The sequence below is a fragment of the Erpetoichthys calabaricus genome, chromosome 10 (assembly GCF_900747795.2).
Source record: "Erpetoichthys calabaricus chromosome 10, fErpCal1.3, whole genome shotgun sequence".
NCBI classification, from domain to species: Eukaryota; Metazoa; Chordata; class Cladistia; order Polypteriformes; family Polypteridae; genus Erpetoichthys; species Erpetoichthys calabaricus.
The window spans coordinates 152,785,603-152,805,499 of record NC_041403.2 but is presented as its reverse complement, the minus strand read 5'-3'; the positions used below and the strand labels follow the sequence as shown (position 1 = coordinate 152,805,499).

Genomic DNA, 19,897 nt, shown 5'->3' with positions numbered 1-19,897 from the left:
TTAATAAACAAAACCTGCATGGCTTTGGAATGTGGAAGGAAACCCAGCATGCCCAGAGAATGACGTGGGGTGAACATGCAAAGTCCACACCTGCAAAAACGGAGCCAAAATTTGAACCCAGAAGGTGTAAGTGTCACAAACCACTGCACCATTTAACTACAATAAGCTTATTGTTAGAAACATCTCTGGGTAGCACTGTGGCTAGTAACATTTCCATCCTCAACAGAACAGTCCCACACACGCTAAGCTGAATATTTTCAATGATATCCCACATCATGGCAATTCACCCATCATAATTTCCCTCCAAGATGGAGTTCTTTATTAGAGTGTGTGTTGGGGAGTCAGCTTTGGACAAGGATTGAACAGTAGGTCATGGGTTAAAGAAAAAGTAAAAATTAAAAACAAGAGACCCCCTACAAATATAATAAATCAGCAAAATGTTCTTAGATGCACAAACAGACCAGCAGAGGCCACTAAACCACTTCAATGACAGAATTCCAGTTAAAAGTTTAAGCTGGCTTCAAGGCAATAAAGATAACATGTGATGAGCATAAAACTAAGAGGTATAAGAAGATGGGAGTTGAACCTTTTCAGTTTAGCCAAAAGATTAAGGGAAATCTGTATAGTGAATCTCAGTTGTTACTTTAAAATAAAATTTTGCCACAAGAACGAGTGGCCACAGATGGAAACTTGGAGGGCAGATTTTGTACAAACGTTGGACATTTTCTCTTCATGCAAAGAACCACAGGCATAGAACAAATGACCAAGTAGTGCGGAGGAGGGCAGGACTTCAGGCAACTTCAGATCTCAAATTGAGGTTACTTTAAGCAATCTATAAGAATAGGATGGACAGGCTTGTTGGGCTGAATGGCCCATTCTAATGTTCTGCATATAAACTTAACTGATACCTTACTGTAACTGCTCTGCATAGACCGAAAAGGCTCATTCCCTAGGTGAATGTGATAACATGTTACCGGCCATGTATGAAAAGTAAGCATTGTATAGAATGCATAGGCTATATATAGGATTCCTAGCGTTTTTGGGCAAATTACGAAGTATCCCACTTTATATTATATTACATACACACACTTTCCCTAAGCATTGTATATAATACCTAGGCATTATATAGAATGACAAATGCTATTTAGGCAAAGTATTAAAAAAGAGTCATGAAAAGGCTTTTATTGAAAAGACGTATATGAAAATGAAACATACAAAAAAGTATAGGACTTTCTTAGAGGAAAACAAGAGAAAATAAAATATGAACCTACTTGTTGCAACAAGGAAAAAAATTTTAAATTGCACTTAATTGTCTTTCGCACAAATGAGTGCAAGAGTCCATAATGTAGAACTTAATAGCACTAACGCCTTCTTTAACAGGATAATTCAGTTTACTTTTGTTTTCCACTAACATCACATCATAGCGATTCAGCAGCCAATAGTCCCATGGGCTCCTTCTTAGTAGTCAGCTTGGCCTTTTTCACATCGCTCACTAACTTCTGGTAAGTAGTTCTGGTTAGGAAAACAGTTTTTTGCAGCATTGGCTCACACTTTAGACTGTTCATTGTAGAATCGTCGTTGCATGTCAACATGCCACGATTCCGTCTCAAGACACTACACCTTGCTCTTCCATTTTCATACAGCACAGTAAGGGCTAGAGTCTTTGCTGAACAAATTCAACGTAGCGTATTTTGTCACTTCCGAACAAAGACTGAAATGCAAATGAGGAATTCTCCGTCTGAGGCGAGCATTGAAAGTCATGTGACATTAAAAACATCATTAGCGGGAGTATTCGATATTTTGTCTTTCAGTACTGCATAGAATGCCTAGGAAATGTGTGAAATATTAATCGTTTCATACTTTGACATCCAATTTTCAGCATTCTATACAATGCCTGCTTTTCATACATTGCTGGTAACAGTGTGTTACCCTCCTGAAAGCTATTTGCTAACTTTGATCATACCTACATGGCTTCGTAGCTCACAGCTTCAGTAAACAGTGCTCAAGTCCCAAGCCTGCCCTGACTTTATGCAGTTTGCACGTCACACCATAAACAAGCGTCTGGTAATTGTGTAGCTGTAATGTACCACCTAAACTCCTATTTATTGTATTTATCTTCTGCGACTTATTTCTTTACTATATTTATGTATGCATCAATGCAAATGTGGCACAAGAACTTCACCATGCTCTTACAGTGTACGTGACAATAAAGATCTCTAATCCAATCTAATGAATTAGCTTGGCCAAAAACTGAGCCAGTGGGTGCAAGTCGCATCAGGGCTTCTGTCCCACCTTAAAGCTTACATTATATAAGTAAATGAGTGGAGACATGGATTTTGGTAGGTTAAAATTTAAGTGACCGGCGTAAAACACAATCAGATCTTAGATGTCAGCAATGGAATGTACAGTTGTAGAAAAATGGGGAAGTGATGTTTTTGCATTTTGTGGTATGTACATACAAAACTGTCAATGTAGCATTATGATGGAATTTAGCTTGAATTTCCAGTGTAAATTAAACAAACAAACAAACAAAAAAAAAAAAAAAAAAAAAAAAGTACAGCTAGCTTTAAAATGTACCCACCAAAGTACCACCCTGCTAATCCAGGACAGACTTGCAGACCAACTTGTTTAGTAGGCATCTATACTAAAACTGCAGCCGCAGCCGAGAGTGAAGGATGGCACTATTCCATGCTTGGCTCTAGGAGTTTGCTTACCAGGAGGTTTGAAACCTTTGTACTTGACACCCTCCTCATGGAGAGTCCTGGGATTGCTATTTTATGTCCTGTCCTTGGTCATTATCAACCCATCTTTTTTTATTCGATCAAAGATCATTTCCATTTTTTCCCGGTTGCAAATCTGCGTTCACACTAAAATTTCAAATACCAGTCTGTCATCCTAGCGTTCTTCTCCTGGGCGGTATGATGGCAGCCTCAGAGCTTCAGGGGACAGGGGCTGGGGGAACAAATCCCTGCCCAAGGGCTGCTGTATGGTGTCGTCAGGTAGGCTCTGCTATCTGCACAAGTTGTGTCTGGGTATTCCCATTTCCACCCCATTATTGTCATCTGTACAGACAACAGTGAAATTCTGAACATATGTGAACATCACACACACACACACACACACACACACACACACACACACATCATCACTCTGGTGCCATGATTAAGGAGTATAACTTGGGCATTAAGATAATTTGTGAAACAAGGCTGGCCTGCTGTGAGGGTGCAAATGATTGTGCCCTGCACTGGACTAACAGCTCTTCACTGCCTCTGGAGGAAGACGCCCATTTAGATAATCGAGGAGGGTATATGAAGGCATGTTCAGCTGTCTGCAGTCAACATGCACATGGTGAAAGTCAACTGGGATTAGAATGTGCAAGTGACAGTAGCCTATGTCCAAGACCACTTTTAATGGCACGTTTTCATCATTTGCTTATTTTTATTTATATTTATTTTTAAATGATGTGTAGATAAATGGTACTATTTACAGGTAAAGCACAGACAAAGACTTTAATATATGTACAGTACTTGTAAGCTTCAGACACACTACATACCAGAAGTCCTCAGTTTCACTTGGGTTTGCACAGGGTTAACACAGAAGGACACACATTATCACTTTCTTTCATCCTCAAGCCGCTGTCAACACACCAGAACCACACTGAACCTCCCACTCTGTGGTGGGGACAGTCAGGCCATCAATTACAAGTTGTGATGCAATCACTACGCAATGAAGGGATTATCCATTTCTTAGCCGAGTAAGCATTTTTATATAAACACTTCTCCAAAAGGGTTGAAGGAACCAGACAAACACACACACACACACACACACACACACACACACACACACAGAAAAGGTAAAGACTACCAGACAAACACATACACAGAGAAAAGGTAAAGACTACGACTTGGAATACAAAGGAGGAGAAGATTAGCAGATTGTTAGTAAACTGTGATAAGATCACAGCTATAACAAATCAGTTCTCAAAATAAAGCCTTGAGAACATTCATAAAAGGCAATAGCTATATGAAAGAAAAAAAAAAAAAAAAGGCTTTAATATTCTCTTTACTGATGTCACAAAACAGGTAAAAAAAATATTAAGACAGAGTTAAGGATTGTGGGTATTTGATGCCCAACGCAATAATACCGGGCATCAAACCCTGCTGAACATACCTACAAGTTACAGAATCTGAATTCACCGGTCCAGTTTGCACTTCATTTTCTGGGTGAGTTGTGTTAAACAATTCTGAATTGACACTGTGCAAGTGTGATGGCGAGTGTATCCACGTGCAAGTGAGCCTGCAATTAAATTCTGTGTAGATTATGTTTGTGCTCAGGATGGCCAAGATAGACACTGGGTCATATCGTGACCTTAAATTAGATTAAGGAGGTTTTAAAGAAAATTATGTATTCAGTTGTAGTAAAAAGATAAAAAACAATTCACTGATCAACTCATTTGCCCATTTCTTAAATCACTACAAAAATCGATACTGGGTCATGAGGACACCTAACTCAAACTTGAGCACAAGGATAGAATAAATAAAATTGTGGCAGGTCACAGTCAACCTATCATAGAAGACACTCTGAGCACCGAAAGCAAACTTGCAAAAAAGCCGAGGACAAGCAGATGGAACAGGCAGAAATGAACCCGGGAGGAAAATTTCTGTGAGACCGACCGCAACACTTTGTACTTTTTCCACTGTACATTCAATTTTATTACAGACAACTTTGGCATAAGTACCATGTTTAAAAGATTAAAAGCGTCCCAAAGAAATATCTAATCTACTCGCAACGAGCAGCATGAATAGAGACCTCAGGAAGACAAACATGCAGAGGTTAAAACAAATGAATCTTTAGCAATCTGATAAAATCGTTTGTGCTTTCAGAAAAGGTAGAAAAGCAAATTCTGGTTTACATTTTAACTAGAGTCAGCTTAGAGTAATAAAATATCCTGCAAATCTGATGACTGGGCTGCTTTTGTACCAATTTTGACTGAAGCCAGCTTCTGTGTAATTATATAGAGGATCTATATTTACAAAATAATTATACTTGAGTGAGACTTTCATTCAGCCACAACTGGCAAACAGTGAGAAATTTATTTATACACCTTTGTCTCTGCATTGCAAACTCCCTATAAACCCGATAAGCAATACTGTAAGAAAAACACACAAGATTGTAATCCAATTATGCTTTGCAGGCCTGGCAGTCCGCATGTTTCCTGGTACTGATCGGGACTTCTGCCTTGCAAAGTTAGAAGAGAAGAAAAAAAAAAAAGAAAAAAAAAAAAAAGCTGTCCCTCAAAGAAAATCTCACTCTGAGGGGAAAATACTAAAACATGAAGCAAACCCTTTACTTACAGTTTTAATGAAAAACAGCAGCAAGATCCAAAAGTCACAAAGTTAAGAGGCAGACTGAGGCGACAGCAGCTCCTGCTCATGACAGCTCCTACGCAGACAGGCAGTTGTGCAGGCTGTCGCTGGAGTTAAGAGCTCAGCAGCTCTCATCAGGAAGGAGGTGGGAAGGCAGGAAGTAGTGCACTAGTCACATGGCACACCTTACCTGTGTGAGCTGGAATTCCTGAACGCTGCTGCCCTCCAGGCACTTTCCAGTTCATCCTTCACTCAGCCTTAAGCACAATGTGAATTCTTCAATGTTTATATGTCTCTGAACGCAGAACTGTATTTTCAGCTGACTGAAAGCATTACTGACATAAGCTATTGATATTGGGGAATGACTAAACTGGCCTGGTTTTTGGTCTTTGCCTGTTGCTGTTTTTTTTAAATAGGGATAAGGTTTAAAGAAAAGTCAAATTTTCAAATATACATGTCAGGCTAGTTGGAGCAGTCATCTATCAAATTTAAATATTTAAACCACGTAAACTCCTAACTTGCATCTCAGATGTTTCACAGTAGGGACAAGTGGCAAGGATGGGAAACAAAACTGTCATGAAGGAAAAGAAAGGTTCACACTTCCAAGCTACACTTAACGTAAGAGTGGCATACTTGGTGTTCATGAACCAAAAACCCAAGTTGAGAATAAGAGCGGGTCACCAGAAAGATCAAGTGGGATTGCTGTGAGACAGTGCCAAACCTTTAGAGAGGAGAACATTGACAGTAAATTTTCATTCAGAGCTTTCTGTTAAAGGAATATTCAGCCCGAAAAAGTTACATTGTTGGTATGTTACTTACCAGATGCAGTTTGTAGTGACTGCAGAGAAAAAAAGTTTAAATGAGAAAGGACAGTTTCTATTTATAACAGGAGCATATGGTCACCAATGCTGGACAGCAGCAAACAATACCATAAGATATATATATTTAAAAAAACACCCAACACCCCACACACATTATTCATGTTGCATACTTCACACGCCATGTAATAATTTGCTCACTATGTGCAAAACACTTTTTTGGCTATAAATTAAATACCTCCAGAAAATGAAAGCACTCCACAAACTGAAAAACTCCTTACCATGGGGGTCACACGTTTAAACTGAAGACCTTTTCCTGTTAAATCAATGGTCAAGAGTCTGGTCTTCAATTCAAAAGTGCACCCCCCTAAGTGACCAATGAATCTGAAGGAGCGGTTTGTGGACTACTTTCATTTTCTAGAGATATTTAATATTTTAGTAGGAAAATACACGTGTTGTGCATATTGCGAGCATACGACTACAGAACGTGACAGGTGGACTTTGTGACAAGGATGGATAGATAGATATGAAAGGCACAGTGAGAGAGAGAGAGATGGATATATGATAGATGAATATGAAAGGCACTATACAATTAAAAAAAAAAAAAATGATGTTTGATACTCTGATATTGTCCAACTTTGATCAGCACATGCCCGTTTGATCATAGAGTTTCTGTTCTACTTGGAAAAACAACAAATATTCGCCATGACTTCCAACTACATGGAGTTAGTAACATTATAAAAGTAGACCATTCCTTTAACAAGATTAACGAATTAATATTTATACAGCACATAGTAAGTTCAAGTGCTTTATTTTAATAATGTATATTAAAAAGAAAAAAAATCTAAAACATCTAAAAAATGACAAAGTAAAAGGTTCACCCTAATAAACAAATACTGTAGTCAGATGGCCACCAAGAAGAGGAAAAAGAACTCTGGCAAGTATGGGGAAGAAAAGAAAAACTACTTTGGGTTCCAAGGCCAAAAGACAACCTACCCTTTCCTACATATTATAATATCTATAAATGTTTCAACAGTATAAAGATCATTTTGTGGAGCTTACTTCATTCTCCCCAGCATCAGAGAAACCTGCAACGTGCTTTGGCAAGGCGACAATGTCACACTAACCCTTAAAGCACATTAAAGGCAAGTGCGAGAAAAACATGGCACTCGCCTAAAGATTGTTTAATTCCTACAGTAACCATGTTCTCTGTAAAGCACCTTGAGAGAATCTAGATTTTAATATAAAATGCCACTGACCAATTCTAATGGCAACCTGGGCTTGTAAAATGGACACAAGCTCAAGGAAAAGTATCAGTTGCTTGAAATCTGCTAAAATCTGTTTAAAAAGACAAATGTACATCATCCATTCTACCCATAACCAACCCAGCTTAATCCAGTGCACCAACAATTGATGTCAATTAGCTCAACCTGGTCAAACAATAAGGCTCTAAACTCAAGCGCCATGTGACTGCACTAGAATGGCTGACCTGTCAGAAAAACAAACTGTGCCCTTCATTTGTGCCACCATCTTCCCTGCCGAAATTCATTTTCACAAATCTGGTCAACTCAAGTTATGTGCCTTGTGCCATCCGAGAAATTAAGTCAATTAGGATTTTACTACATGGGAATTAAACATTCAATGGCAATTTACCTTGATCAATGTAAATATTTACAGTATATATGTTGGGCACATTTTCTGGCAGTTACAAGACAAAAATGTTTTGGATCATAATAGAGAAAAGCCAAGCAAAATGACACCTTTTATTGGCTAACTAAAAAGATAATAAAACTTGGATCATAATATACATGGTGTTCAAAAGAAAAGGGAGTAACTTGTAAATACAAATACGGCTTTGTGTGAAAGGAATGAGTTCAACAAGATCACTTAGATACAATGGTTCATTTGTTCAGGGTAAAATTTTGCGGAACCGTTAAGAGGTTTTTCTTCACCTAGAGAACTATGGGTAACTAGGTAACAGACTTTCAAAAGAGGAGGCTTACCTCATATATACCCGGTAAAGGCAATAAACCCATGACTAGAGTCAAAGGTGTCAAGAATCCAAATGTCTTGTCACGAGTGTTTTCAGGTCACATGTAGTTCAGCACCTTAGACAACTTTGTTAACACCTCAGCATTCAGTATCCTGAGGAAAACCCAAGTGTGATTCTTGATATAAATTGGTTATTAAAAACGGATAAATGAGTACACACATTAAGCTAAGAAAACACGATGTCTCAGCATGTAACTATAAGCCACGGGTGTCTGTTCTACTGCAGCTCTTGCCAAGGCTTGGCTACACACGACCTTAAATCTAGTCCTTTCTAATTAGCTCCTCCAAGATGGACAAGCCCTCAAAAGGGATCAGGGATTATGGGTAAACATGGGAAGTGATGTTGCAAAGTTTCTCAGAGGCTCTAATGAGACAGCCAGGTATTTGTAATGAATGTTTACTCTGAACAGGGCAAGAGCGGTCTTGCAGAAATTCCATTGAGCCAATCACCATTCAGTGTGCCCCCCCACCCCACTTTCAAGCACCAGTGTTTCACACTTCAGGATAAGCTTAGGTGGGATAGAAAGGTAACAGCAGACCAAGGCTATTCAGCCCTGCCAAGTTGAAGATTTGCTAGTTAAGTTTTTAGATCCTCCAGTAACCCAAGTTGGGTGTGCAACTAATGAATGTAAAGCAGTTAAAAAAATAAAAGCAACGCAAGACTAAGGAGGCTGATTTGTGTATAAACAGAAAAAGGGTCATTTGCATAACCTAATTACCCAGCCGGCGTAAGACTAAATCAATTAGCAGTCTTTGAAACGACTGCATTTCAGGCTCAGAATCCACAAGCTAATCAGTAAATGAAACAGGTAGGACAGGATTTGAGCAGCAGCTTGCAGTGCCAAGGAGGTCAAGAACCTTTGCTGCTATTTCCATGTTTAATATCTGAAGGACGGCAACACAGCGTCAAGGGAAAGATTACATTTAGGCTAATCTTGAAGATTAGTGGAAAAACAAACCTGTTAAAAAGGGCAAAAGACCATTATAGAAAAAAGGAAAAAAAAAAAAAAAGACTAGGAAAATAGGAACAGAAAATGGATGGAAATGCAGAACTTACTTTGCCTGAGCTAACATTTATGCTGCTAACTTTCTGCTTTAATAGACCCTGTCACTAAAAATGACAACATGAAGCCCACAGCACATACTAAAAGACAAAAAAAAAAAAAAAAATTCAAGTAGCCACAGACTAAAAACCAAGCTGGATTTTCCACTTTAGTTTAAACTAAAGTATGAATGGGAATATAGCTCTGCTTACTGTAAAGCATCAGGATTTATTCTTGATGCTAGAAAACCAAATAAAAATGAGTGACTAAGTGTAGCTCCAATATACATTTTCTACTTTCACAAAAATCAAGCAAAATGACACCTTTTATTGGCTAACTAAAAAGATTACAATATGCAAGCTTTCGAGGCAACTCGGGCCCCTTCCTCAGGCAAGATGTAATGAACTACTTTCATAAATAAGACTGAAACCACAATGTAAACTTGCTGAAATAGTATGCAAGGCAGCCACATCTAGGTTGGGCTCTGGCCTTGTGTTCAATGCTGCCAATTAGGCACTACCCCCCCTCAACTAAGAATTGGATTAGGCAGGCTTAATAGGAAATGGGAAGAGTGAAAACAAAACTGACTGCCATAATGAAGGATTCTGCACATCCTCCCTCTGCGACACCAACACAAGGGACTTTCAGCCAACAAACCATTCAGCAGAAGTGTGTCAAGAAACGTGATGGGGCTAATTTACACCAACAGCAATGTGCCTGTATAGTGCCTCACTGGGACTGCTCTTTAGACGTTTCTAGTCATTCTGGTGTATATCTGATAGGTGCTCAGTTATTTAAATCTACTCTATATACAGTATATAAAATCCCAAGCCTAAAAGTGCAACGATTTTATGTGATGTTTTTAATAATAATTCATTACATTTATATAGCACTTTTCTCAGTACTCAAAGCGCTATCCACACAGGGAGGAACCGGGAAGCGAACCCACAATCTTTCACAGTCTCCTTACTGCAAAGCAGCAGCACTATCACTGCGCCACCTGTGAGGCCACGCTTTAAAAATTGGACTTATTTTAAAACCTACATATATATATGTTTGGTATCATTCTCTTCAGAATTTATCGAACTTTAATGTGATGTCGTTAGATTTTCAGATTCTTATTCCGTTTTAAAATTATAAACTAAAAAATATCAATGACTCGGTTCCCGTGAGATGAGACTTTGTGCCAAGAGATTTAAACCACGCCCGAGGCCAGAAATAAAAGACAAGGAGTAGGCCAGCTTCTGTACATGCTTTTAAATGCTCAAAGTGCTGTGCAAGTTGCAGATCACACTGCATGCAGCAGCAGCAAACCAGCAGCTGATCGAGCAAAGAGGAGGTTTAAAAAAAACACACCACACACACAACACTATTTGTTTCCCATTGTATCACCATTTAAGAGGGGTTTCGGAGGAGTGACCGCGTCTCCTTGGGGTGCGTTCAGCCCCCCTTTTCACAACAAGAGTAGCAGAGATGCGAAATAGCTGCCGTGTAGTGCAGGCCAGGGAGGCTAGCGAGCAAACACACTATAAATAATTTTTTTTGCACATTTACAGATTTTACTAATATTCTGGCCGCAAATGGGGGTTGCCCTCCTAGTAATTTGTATATTATGATATGTATTTATTGAGCTTCTGCATAAAGCCAGTTGTCCCCCTATTTACAAATAAAGTGCTCTCTATCAATAGAAGAATGCCTGGACGAGTGAATTTTATGAATTAAGTAACAACTCAGCTTGGCAAAAAATACACAAACACACTAAGACTCAACTACAAAGGTGCAACAAAATTCAGGCAAGCAGGCTAAGATGTTATTGTATGTACTGTCTAAAATTATCATTATTCAAGGTGAAATACAAGATGTGGATACATTACAAATGACAGACATTGTAAATACACTACTATTCAGAAGTTTGGAATCATCCCAAAAAAATGCGTTTGCTAGAACAGACGAAAGTACTGTTAAATGGATTACAAAAATATAACCAGTGGGTCGCCCCATGATAGATCAGCAAAAATTGTTTCTTTTGATACTTTTAGAAGTTTTATTAAAAAAAAAACTACTTAATATTGAATTATACTATACAATAAATATTAAAAAAAAAAAAAAAAAAAACCTCACACAGTAGGAGCACACAATTTTGAAGGTGTGGGGACTAAAGTCTCTTCTGAAGCCCTGGAGCTTAAGCTTCATTAGTTTCATAGTAAATCCTTCTCTGGGCATTAGCAACACAGGAAAGGTCTTGGCTAGACTTTTTAAAAATATTTTTTTTAATTTTAATTCAAAGTATCAATTTCTACTTAAAAATATTACAATTTGAGTGACTGCAAACTTTTGTACAACAGTGTTTGTTGATTTACTATATATAATTTTTTTTTTTTTTTTTTTTAAACCTGTTGCACGTTTTAAATAATCTGTTCCAGGCCACGGAGTGAATCACAAGCAGGAATTGAATGAGAATACTCCACCGAACATAAAAAAATACTATATACACAGACGCACACAAACATTTTTTTTAAAGTGTTAAAAGGTTTTTACTCTCTGAACCCAACTGCATTGGTATAGCTGCACAGGCAAATGACGACTGCAGAGAAGGTCTGGCAGAGTTCAGCTTTAGCCATAACATGTTCATCCCAAGGATCAATACAACTAAACAAACAGATGGAAAAGGAAGATGGGGAACCTACAGTGACAAGAAAAAAGTACCGGCCCCTACTTGATTTCTTCGGTTTAAATTCGCAGCTGTGAGGGTTTTCAGATTTTCAACCAAAATCTCACATTAGGTGAAGGGTACCACAGAGAACAAAACATTTTTGATTTAGTTATGTAATTTATTGAATTAAAAATGTGGCATTGTGTTAAAGTAAAAATTGTCCCTTTACATTTAATGACTGCTTGTGCCAACTTTAGCTGCAATGAGTACTACTATTAAGTTTAATTGTTGGCATGATGTTCATTCTGTGGAATGGGTGTTTGCAATGCACTAGACATGAGACGCATCATCTAAAATGTTTCATTTTAGTCTCATCTGTGCCTAAAATATTCTCCCAAAAGGCATGGGGTTCATCGATGTGCTTTCCAGCAAGTGAGAGACAATCATTTATGTTCTTCCAAGTAAACCATTGCTACTGCCTTGTTTCTCCTCTAGTGAATACTGCCCATTGCCGAAGCCAGAAAATCCTGCAGTTCTTTAGATATACATATTTTTTAGGATTTCTTGCAACTTCCTGGATGCTGTATGGTGTGCCCTCAAGAGCAATTTTGGCAGGATTCACTACTGTTACAAGTGTTTTCCATTTGGACATGACAGCTTTCACTGTGGTTTGGTGGAGTCCCAGGGTCTTAGCTACAAAGTCATTTCTATTTCCAGACCAATAAACTTTTCCCTGATGCCTTCTGGAATTTCCTCTGATCATGGCATTATGTACTTGGATAGCCTTTGTGCTGGTAACTTGATGGCACAGTGAAAATAAATGAATTCTGTATTGAGCAGGGCTGAATATAAATCAAACCTGACTGTGTTCAATCAGCTAACTTTGGTTATCCCTCTAAATTATGTTGACTGGGATAAAATTATTTTACTTTCTTGTATATGAAGTATAGGGAAAGTATTGTAATAGTTGAAAAATTCAACATCGAGATTGATAAATCCACATTTCAGACCTCCTTGACTTTCTTGTATGAAGTATAGGGTAAGTACTGAGAACAAATGCCAGTGCCAGTGTGGTTCCATATTTACCCGACGAGGTAAGAAGGCGGTATCGTGGCAGCAGAGCCGGCACTAAGCTAAAAAAAAGAAGCGGCTTGCGAGAAAGTGGCGTTTCAAGCCTTCGGTGCCTTCTGTGATTCTGGGGAATGTAAACTCAATCTCAAATAAGATCGACGAACTGGCTGCGCTGGTGAAAAATGTAAGGACCTACAGAGAATGCAGTTTGTTGTGTTTCTGCGAAACGTGGCTAAATAACACCATCCCAGATGCCAACGTGGAGCTACCCGGGTTTAGCACAGTTAGAGCGGACAGAGATGCAAGTACCTGTGGTAAGCACAAAGGAGGAGGACTCGCTCTCTATGTTAATACACGGTGGTGTCACTCTGGACATGTTAACGTCAAAATCTCCACTTGCTGCAGGGATATCGAACTGTTGGCCGTAAGTTTACGTCCCTACTATTTGCCCAGAGAGTTTGGACATGTCATTGTTGTTATTGTATACATTCCTCCTCGGGCAGACGTGGAGTCAGCGAGTGACATCATCCATTCCGCTGTTGCTAAGTTACAAACGCAGCACCCTGAGGCGCTTGTGCTAATCGCTGGAGACTTTAACCATGTGACGCTGGACAAAACATTGCCTGCATTCTCCCAGTATGTGGACTGTAACACCCGGGGAAATAAGACTATTGATTTACTGTATGCAAACGTTAAAGACGCATACAGCGCCACCCCGCTGCCTGCGCTTGGGAAAGGAGATCATAACCTGGTTCAGCTTCAGCCTCACTATAAACCAAAAGTTAGAGTCCTACCTACAACCACACGATCATTCAGGAAGTGGACCCCGGAGGCTGAGAATACTCTGAGAGAACTTTTTGGAACTACAGACTGGGATATCCTGCAGGGATCTCATAATGAGAACATTGAGGAAGTTGTTGACTGCACTACTGATTACATCAACTTCTGTATGGACATTGTAGTTCCAGTAAGAACAGTACGCTGCTATGCTAACAACAAGCCATGGATTACAAGTGACATCAAGGGCCTTTTGAATCAGAAGAAAAGGGCTTTTAAAGACGGTGATCAGCATGAGCTCAAGCGCGTGCAGAAGGAACTCCGAGTCCAACTCAGGGCGGCGAAGGAGCAGTACAGGAGAAAGCTGGAGCAGAAGTTGCAGAACAACAGCATGAAGGAAGTGTGGGATGGGATAAAGATCATCACTGGCTGCAGCTCGAAGCGGGGTACCACCATTGAGAGAGACGTGAAGAGAGCAAACCAAATGAACAACTTTTTTAACAGGTTTGACCACCCTAACCCACTCTCTCTCTCACCTCGGAGTACTGCACCCTCCACACATCCTTCTGCTGATACCAGCATAGGAAAAACATCCCCACCCATAATAACAACAGCGCAAGTGAGCAGAGAGCTGAGGAGACTTCGTGCCAGCAAAGCAGCGGGTCCAGATGGAGTATCGCCACGACTGCTGAAGGTCTGTGCATCGGAGCTGGGGGGTCCTCTACAGCGCATCTTCAACCTGAGCCTGGAACAGGGGAGAGTCCCGAGGCTTTGGAAAACATCTTGTATCACCCCAGTCCCAAAGGTATCACGTCCTAGTGAGCTGAATGACTTTCGGCCTGTTGCTCTGACATCACATGTGATGAAGACCATGGAGAGGCTGCTGCTTCACCACCTTAGGCCACAGGTTCAACACGCCCTTGACCCTCTGCAGTTTGCATATCAGGAGAAGGTGGGAGCGGAAGATGCCATCATCTATATGCTACACCGATCCCTCTCTCACTTGGACAGAGGCAGTGGTGCTGTAAGAATTATGTTTCTAGACTTCTCTAGCGCCTTCAACACAATCCAACCTCTGCTCCTTAGGGACAAGCTGACAGAGATGGGATTAGATTCATACCTAGTGGCATGGATCGTGGACTATCTTAAAGACAGACCTCAGTATGTGCGTCTTGGGAACTGCACGTCTGACATTGTGGTCAGCAACACAGGAGCGCCACAAGGGACTGTACTTTCTCCGGTCCTGTTCAGCCTATATACATCGGACTTCCAATACAACTCTGAGTCCTGCCATGTGCAAAAGTTCGCTGATGACACTGCTATCGTGGGCTGTATCAGGAATGGGCTGGAGGAGGAGTATAGGGACCTAATCAATGACTTTGTTAAATGGTCCGACTCAAACCACCTACACCTGAACACCAGCAAAACCAAGGAGCTGGTGGTGGATTTTAGGAGGCCCAGACCCCTCATAGACCCAGTGATCATCAAAGGTGACTGTGTGCAGATGGTGCAGACCTATAAATATCTGGGAGTGCAGCTGGATGATAAATTAGACTGGACTGCCAATACTGATGCGCTGTGCAAGAAAGGACAAAGCCGGTTATACTTCCTTAGAAGGCTGGCTTCCTTCAACATCTGCCATAAGATGCTGCAGATGTTCTATCAAACAGTTGTGGCGAGCGCCCTCTTCTACGCAGTGGTGTGCTGGGGAGGCAGCATTAAGAGGAAAGACGCCTCACGCCTGGACAAACTGGTGAGGAAGGCAGGCTCTATTGTTGGCATGGAGCTGGACAGTTTAACATCTGTGGCAGAGCAAAGGGCGCTCAGCAGGCTCCTATCAATTATGGAGAATCCACTGCATCCACTAAATAATGTCATCTCCAGACAGAAGAGCAGCTTCAGCGACAGACTGCTGTCACTGTCCTGCTCCACAGACAGATTGAGGAGATCGTTCCTCCCCCAAACTATGCGACTCTTTAATTCCACCGGGGGGGGGGGTAAACGTTAATATTTAACATTATACATAGTTATTGTCTGTTTTTTTTCACCTGTATTATTATCATTCTTTAATTTAATATTATTTATTGTATCAGTATGCTGCTGCTGAAGAATGTGAATTTCCCATTGGGATTAATAAAGTATCTAAGTACTGGACTCCTCCAAAAATTCCATTTCGAGATTTTGATGAATTTTGACATTTTAGAACTCCCGGTGTCCGAAAATACCATTTTTGGAACTGTGTCTGTAAACACGATAACTTGAATATGCTTCCAGTTAGCTTAACCAAAATTCTGCATACTGTACAAGTATTAGGCACAAAACGTAGATTTGTACCAACTTGAGATATTTCCACTAACTAGAAGTGGTACTTTTATTCATGCAGCTGCAGAGTCAGATTTATTCAACTTTGATTTGCTGCTGATGGTTCTTTAACGTATATAATATAAAAATATAATCTGTCTTGCAACATACACACACACACAGCAAATGTAGAACCTCTGTAAGACGAAGAATATTGTATGTATATATGTATCATAAATGTTACAAGTCACCTTGGATAAAGGTGTCAGGCAAATAAGTAAATGTAAATCCCTCAACCACCCCACCCATTTGAAGTCAACTTTCCAACCATCCATTATTTGATCTCTCTAAAGCAGTTAGTGGCAGAACTAAAGAAATATTCTTCTTTTAAATCTGTAATGATGGCTTTTTGAGAATTACATTTCCTAAACAGAACAGGTTCAAGGAACAAGTCCTGAAGGTATCCATTCCAAATCACTGATGCAGTTGATGGCACATCATTTTCAGGCTCTATACATGCTGAAAAATGCATTGAAACGTAAGAGGTTATCAAACTAAAGGCCCCATCACAGCCTCATTAAATGAGGTTGCAGATTTAATTTACAGGCAGTCGAGACCTTCACGAAATCCCCAGCGACTCAGTCGGACTGGTCTGCAGCTCATGCCAACAAAATCAAACAGGTTTAATTTTATCTCGAGTTGTAGGGGTGGGCTGTGACTGTGTGCGAGATTTAACCACCAATGAGCACTCAACCCAGACACACAGTGCTTATAAAGGCAGTTACAAGAAATGAGGAACAAGGATGTTTTTGGGCTTCACAAAAGGAAGAGGGAATCTGTCTGATGTCTCACATTTTATATTCAGAAGTGGAAAACAGGCCAAGATGGCAACTGAACTTACCGTAACTGTAAACCCTTTGCACTGCAGTGTCAGACAGCACATTATTGGCTGCCAGAAAAAAAAAAAAAAAAAAAATGCTTTAGAAATGTAAAAACTATGCAGGAATGTTGTTATGGAGTGGTGTAGTTTGTCCACTCCTCCTGCAATTACTAGTTGTGTAAGCAGATATCCTAAACATGATCAGCAACTTCCAGGGAGCCTAGAGGACAAGCAGCCTGGTTCTTGGGGAGGTTGCACATTTTACCAAAAATTTGCTTGGGGTTTCTCAAAGTTTCAACAGGTTTCCTGCCACATCCCTTAGACACGTTCATTTAACTAGAAAATTGTTAACCCAGTATATAAAAATATCTACATAACGTAATTAAGTGTTCATTTTCTAGGATTACTAAAGCTATTTTATCAGAAATTAGAAATATTGTCTTCACTTAATGATCATGGAATATTTTGCATGATCAATGACAAAAAAAAATGACTGCAAAACTATGCATTTATAACACACTCACAGCAGAATGAATTTGTCTCATGGGCATTGAAGGCCACACAGGATACAAGGATTATTTTGACTGGATAAATGGAGTGGCCTTCAGATGTGTAAAGAAAGTGAGCTTTTCTTGGGTCACTTGTTCTCTGAGAATTGGTCAAGGTCTAGTCATCAGGATAAAGATGGAACCTATAAACTTGTGAATTTCCCCTTGGGATTAATAAAGTATCTATAAAAATGACAGCTACTGCACAGAGAAACAAAATGTAGATGAAAACCAAAATTAAAGCTGAAACTTCTGTAAAAATCAACCACTTTAAGACAACGGATATTTTGTATGGCTGTAAAGCAAACAGAAGATGGAATTAAAAAGAATAAAATAAAATTAGAATGTGGCACAAAACAGTGTCATTCTTCTAGGTCCATCTTAGAAAGTGTGCTGGAGAGGGCAAGGCACTGAACGTCAAACCAAATATAACAATGTGTCTACAAACCAAGATCACGATTCATTTTAAGACAAACTACAAGTTTCTTGATCAAACACTGAAACAGTCAATGAAAATAATGCAGATACGAGAAACAGCCCCTGAAAATGTATGAAACACTGCAATATTGCTGCTCTTTTAACAATTTAAAAAATTTTCGAACAGTTTGATTAAAATGTTCGTTAAAGTGCCATCTCCAATCAGCCATGCTTAGGTCCATTATTGTTATTTATTTATTTTTTTTCCCGTTCTTTATTTCGCCTTATACAATTTCTTGTATTAGGAATTTGTTAGTTTTCGCATACCCCTTGGGGTCAGAGCGCAGGGTCAGCCATTGTACAGCGCCCCTGGAGCAATTTCAGGTTAAGGGTCTTGCTCAAGGGGCCAGCAGAGTAGGATCTCTTGGCAGTGACAGGGAATCGAACCGGCAACCTTCTGGATACCAGCACAGATCCTTGGCCTCAGAGCCACCACTCTGCCCTTACGTGCCAATACCTCCCCAAAAACAAACAAAAAAAAAAAATATGCAGAAACCAATTAGATTTCTGTAAACGTCCACAAGGATATTTTAAATAAATTTTTATGCTCACTTTGATGGCACAAATACACAGAGCAGGGCTCATCTTCCTTCCTAGCTCTCACTTGGTGTGGCATTTCCATTTTGTGCCTCTGACTGGAGTCTCTCCTGGTAACTCTTATGTCCTATGGGTAAAGCTAGAGTGGGAGCAGGCCCAGGACTGATGTTCTGTTCAGGGTTACTTTCCCATCTTGTGTTGGGATGCTACCAGTTTAGGTATGAACTCTCTGCGACTTTGTAGTGGAGAAACATACATATTTGTATCATCCAGTGTATGCACTGCCACTTCAAATAGGGATCAGAAGCAATAAGGACATAATTATTGAGCCAGGCCAGGCCAAGTCACAAGTGCACTCAGTTTACAGTCACCAAATTGACCTACCCTCATCTCTTGGGGAATGTGGAAGGAAAACCACAAACAGGCAGGCAGAACACGCATACTCCACACTGACAACACTGAGATTTATACCCAGTACAATATTAGCAGCCCCATTTTTCTTACAAGTTGTTTAGTTTGAGGCAAAGCTGCCCTCTGCATTACACCTGCCACCCTGCTTTATCAAAACATGCCAAAGGCAAACATTTGACTATATACATCTTTATACTAGGGGGTTTTGCCTGCTGCTCGCTTCACTCAGCATCCCCCAGGCAGGCACTATGCGCTACCCACTTCGTGGCTCGGTTGCTCGCGTATGGGGAAGCGGATGTACAATTTGGGCGGAGTGGTGGCTCTGAGGCTAAGGATCTGTGCTGGTATCCAGAAGGTTGCCGGTTCGGATCCCCGTCACTGCCAAAAGAAATCCTACTCTGCTGGGCCCTTAACCTGTAATTGCTCCAGGGGCGCTGTACAATGGCTGACCCTGCGCTCTGACCCCAAGGGGTATGCGAAACCAACAAATTCCTAATACAAGAAATTGTATAAAGGCAAAATAAAGAACAAAAAAAAAAAATTTAAACAGATTGTTATTTTCATGGGAATTGTTACATATGCATAATAGAACGATTTACATTACAGCGAGTTACTAACCATAGTAAAAAATAGTAAAACGTAATAAATTGAAAGAAAATTATGTTTCATGTTGCATTAGAGGTATTTGTTGCGTTAAACGTTTTTGTTCTGTTTGGCTTTGAAATTAACACGCAAATACTTTTTAAAACACACTTACTGTAAAACTTCAGTAAAAACAATATTTGGAATTAACTGTCAATATCGCATTGAATTTTGATTCGGTGTTTGGAGTTACATCGTGACAACATAACGTATAACTGCCCGTGAGTGAATATCACTTCTCTCTCTAATAAACCGACTTTTTCAAATGTTTGTCTCTGCGATTTGTTAATTGTCATAGCAAAAGATATTCTAACGGGAAAC

At 39.9% G+C, this 19,897-nt stretch overlaps 1 protein-coding gene across 2 annotated transcripts in view; it reads right to left on the bottom strand.

The window, feature by feature from the left end:
• Positions 1–19,897, bottom strand: part of wu:fa11c10 (protein FAM110B) — a 77,773-nt gene that overhangs the window by 8,124 nt on the left and 49,752 nt on the right. The window contains exon 1 of one of the 2 annotated variants that reach the window (XM_028812129.2): positions 5,355–5,484. The exons of the other annotated variant lie outside the window; for it this stretch is intronic. The gene's annotated coding sequence lies outside the window, so the exon portion shown is untranslated. Of the gene's footprint in view, positions 1–5,354; positions 5,485–19,897 lie in introns of those variants that run through there. 2 annotated transcript variants of the gene reach the window in all.